Genomic DNA, 4,320 nt, shown 5'->3' with positions numbered 1-4,320 from the left:
TTATGTGTCCAATTATGTCTAGCAGCACACCACATTAGCCGTTGTTGGCGATGAAATCTGGTTAAGGGAACACATTGCATGTGAGTCCGAGATTTCAGCCCAGCATCAAGCAATTGGTTTACAATTGTCCATGGGGTGATTCTGGCAGTAACTACTGCTTGGATATGTGCTGCCATCGCACATCTGTCAGCAACTGCCATCGGCACAATATGGCGATCTACACGTGGCGTCGTCCTTCTGCGTGGACCCGTGCCAGGTCTGCGAGTACTGGACCCTTCCTGCATCCATCGTGTGACCACTCTTTGTACTGACATCGCACTACGGCCAGTCCTTCAGGCAATTTCACGATATGATGCTCCCATTTCTGACATGCCAATTATCCAACCTCTTTCAAAGTCAGACATTTGGGTGTACGGAGTTCTCACTTGTCGATATGACATAGATGGTCACCAATAGCATGTGGACCAAAAAAAGTCATGTTCCATAACACAGTTCACAAATTATAAACTAAACACTATAGCAATTTTGCATAACAAATGTCTCCATAATTTCCATACCACTGTATGTACTTCATTTAATTTTTGATCATTCAATACCTTTCAAAAAGAGATTCTTTTGTCCCAATTTCATATGTCTTTGACAATATTGGGTGGGTGTAACACTTTCAATTTCCGCCAGTGTATTATGAAAAATATCTTATTGTAAAAAAAGTTTTAGAAAGGATTTAATTTTACATAATACCTTGTACAATAACTGTTATTGAGTATTATCATAATTCTATTTTTGTTTGTAAGATGAATAATTAATTAATATTTAATTTATTAAAATGACAAATGTTCTTAGTTTATTTACAGCTAATAATGTGAAAAATTGTTATTAATTAAATTAGATACGCTTCTAGCCCAAAGTTATCTATACATTAAACGGTTAGACGATTAGTTACGGCTGTAATTAAAAGTGTTTATCATATCATGAGAAAGAATACAGTCACTAAAGTACCAAACCAAAATATTCAAATATAGTTTGAAGTTAATTGATACTGGGAAATCATTTCAAGTACTCAGATCTCGCATTAGACCATTGAAGATTAGACAAATAGTAATAAAATATGTAAAAAAACATGCAGTTTACTGACTGAAAAATATTACAAAGAATACAATTAGTCCACAAATTAATTAAATAAAACACCAAAAATGAAAACCAATTAGAATAGTACTGTGACAATGCCGAAGGGCCTCCCTATACTTCGGCACCACGTGACCGAATGATCGACGTCGCGTCGGCGAAGATTGCAATGACAATTTGCGTCAGGACTGACACCACTGTGTCTTCACGGCTAGACACAGAAACCGCTTCGTTCGGGCGGGTGAGCGATCGCATGTGTGAGCGATCAGAGTCGGGATGGAAGAAGAGACAGCGCACCGGAAGTGACTTACTCAGAGATGCTTTAAAGTAATAAAGGTTTAATGGGTAACAAGAGGCCATACATTTCGATTTTAAATATACTAGTTTTTTTTATACATTTCTACGATTTGACATGATAGATATTAGCTGTATTTGATATTACGTTTTTCCTCGATTTGAGAGAGAGAGTTTACAGAAGTTTCGCGTGGCGATAAATACCTGGTTTGCTGTCTTGATTGAGATTCTCGAGCGTTCTTGGTGAAGGGAAGAAAGTTCGGAATGTCAGTCCGGGTATCCGGTAGAGGAAGTATCCGTAAGAATGATAGAACAGTATCCGCAAGAATGATAGAACAGTATCCGCAAGAATGATAGAACAGTATCCGCAAAGGTGTTAGTCGATGGTTTCGATGATCTTTTCGTAGGATATATTCACAGATATCCGAATATTGAGGCACTTAGGACAAGGTACGAGTGACAACTTCTCTTTCAAAAGACGGGCGACGACTGCCTCACTTTGTTGTTCTGTTCTAATGTTGTATGGTTGAAATCGAGATATTAGGTCGAAAGGTACTGAGAAAGCGTAGTTATTAAGCCTAATAACTTAGCAGCTGTTTATCTCCCAGGTGTGAAAGTTGACAGTTATTGAATGAAAGTATGGCTACAATGTAAAATTATGATGTAATGATATAAACACACGGAAAGTCTGGATTCGGATCCTTACAGTACAATTCAATTGTAAAAACAACCGATGGTTGTAGACCGTCAGCAACTGACAAATTATACATGTCTTCTTTATTTATGTAAAGCTTCTTATTGATGCTATCAATGACAAATTATCATAATTTATATTTACATTCAATTATAAGTAACTCAGAAAATTTTAAAGTATTTACACAAATTATGTTGGAGTAGGTAAACTTGAATTCATATTGACTTATTATTATATTATTATCATTAATAATACAAATATTTGAGAACCAATGGCGATTCTTTAAACTATAATATACATGTTAATTTACCTATCTACAATATTAGGTACTGTATTACTAATAGGCTAACGTATTTCTTATTATTTATCAATTCCATGCTTCATATTTCAGAATTCATTACAAATGTATCAACAAGGACCAATGAGACAGGAGCTTCAATCCCCTGGAATGATTGCATATGGGCTCCCTCCTTCTATGACTGGATATGGATCATCGCCACATATGATTGGTTACGGACCNGTCAGATTGCCTTCGTCGTGAAGCTCCTCAGTTTGAGGTCCTTGATGACAAATAATGCCGGGGATTTTAAAAAATGATGTTACTTTGTTCTTGATTGAGCATTACACCCAACAATTCACTATAGTGATATTCGTGAGGAATAAACAACTCAAGATTTCCAGCTAATGCGCGTGTAAACCCAAATAAAACGTAAACAAACCACAAAGGTGGCTCCGAACAATTGCGCATGCTCATGACGTCACTCGTGACGTAGACTGGAAACTCTATTGTTGCGTTAACCAGGGCTGTGGAGTCGCGTAAAAATCTACCGACTCCAACTCCGAATCCGACTCCGAACAGGAGCGGACTTGTTGCCGAAAGAGACCCGGAAATTCTGATGTCATCACGTGACCTCAGAATAAAAGATTCAATAAATAGAATTCTAATAAAGATACAACGTAGAAACTTTTTATTCCAAAGCTAAAAGACTCCTCTAAGTAATATATAAATATGTATTCGATAACTTTTACTTTTCCGGCTGTTATATATAACAGAGGAAAAGTCTAGCGCTCGGTCAAAAAATGACCCTTTCCAAATTTTTACATTTTTGGACTCAGGACACCTTGAAATTTCGAGATATGCAAAAGATTCGAGGTNAAAAAAAAAAAAAAAAAAAAAAAAAAAAAAAAAAAAAAAAAAAAAAAAAAAAAAAAAAAAAAACTTGGAGGATAAAATTTGACACGATTCCAATACTTTTCCGTTTTATATAGGCTACATAAGAAGTTGGGAAGTAAAAAGGAGTCGGAGTCGGCGGATTTTTTGACGACTCCGACTCCGACTCCGGATAAAATACCAAAACTCCACGATTCCGACTCCGACTCCACAGCCCTGGCGTTAACAATAAATGCTAATAATATAATTTTGGCAATTGTCAAAGTGAATTATTCGACGATTTTCTTTACGAATACAAATTTATCGAAAGCGAAATATTTTGAGAAAATGAATAATCAAAGTAAGTTAGATTATCTTATAACTTATTCATAAACATCTTATGGATGCTAATAAAATTATTTTACACTAAATTACGATAAGGATTGATCTTACATCGTCTCGTTTCAATGAGATAATTAAAACAGATTATCAATTAGTTTAATAATTAAACCCTGGAGGCCTTCAACCGATAATACTGTGTTTACTTAATTTTTATTATATATTAAATAATTCTTTAAACTCGGCAATTCTGCCTTTGCAGATTTATGACTCTCTCGATAATTCAATGAATAAATAGAATTCTTCGTTTTGTCTGGTTAATTGCGTATATTATTATATGCATTTCGGGACGACTTTCATTTTATGGCCGTCTTCAGAATTATAAAATTATTTAAAATAAGTACAGTATAAATACAAAGTTATTTAAATTATAATAAAAATTCCTTGCTTTGAGTTGCGGGAACCATACATTTAAGTGCAAAAAAAAAAAAAAAATCTTTAAACATCTTACATGAAATCAATATATTACCTAATGTTTGCTGAGCAAAAAGATTTTTATTACTAACGTTTTTAATCTCTATAGTATGGGTCATCCTGAGGTTTTAGAAAACAATGCAAATGTTCCAAAAATGGAACGTATCGTTTTTCGAATTTATAATATTTCAAATTAAAAAAAAATTTAACTAATTACTAGAACCGCTGTATAATAAATAAACAA

The 4,320-nt window shown here is 34.4% G+C and overlaps 1 protein-coding gene across 1 annotated transcript in view; it reads left to right on the top strand.

The window, feature by feature from the left end:
• The first annotated feature begins 3,518 nt into the window (after window positions 1-3,518).
• The window catches only part of LOC111623051, a 10,416-nt gene continuing 9,614 nt past the window's right edge, over window positions 3,519-4,320 (top strand). The window contains exon 1 of the mRNA XM_023365533.1: window positions 3,519-3,624. The gene's annotated coding sequence lies outside the window, so the exon portion shown is untranslated. The remainder of the gene's footprint in view (window positions 3,625-4,320) is intronic.

The sequence above is a fragment of the Centruroides sculpturatus genome, unplaced genomic scaffold (assembly GCF_000671375.1).
Source record: "Centruroides sculpturatus isolate CEXI.00-Female unplaced genomic scaffold, Cexi_2.0 scaffold351, whole genome shotgun sequence".
NCBI classification, from domain to species: domain Eukaryota; kingdom Metazoa; phylum Arthropoda; class Arachnida; order Scorpiones; family Buthidae; genus Centruroides; species Centruroides sculpturatus.
This window is presented reverse-complemented; position numbering and strand designations above follow the sequence as displayed.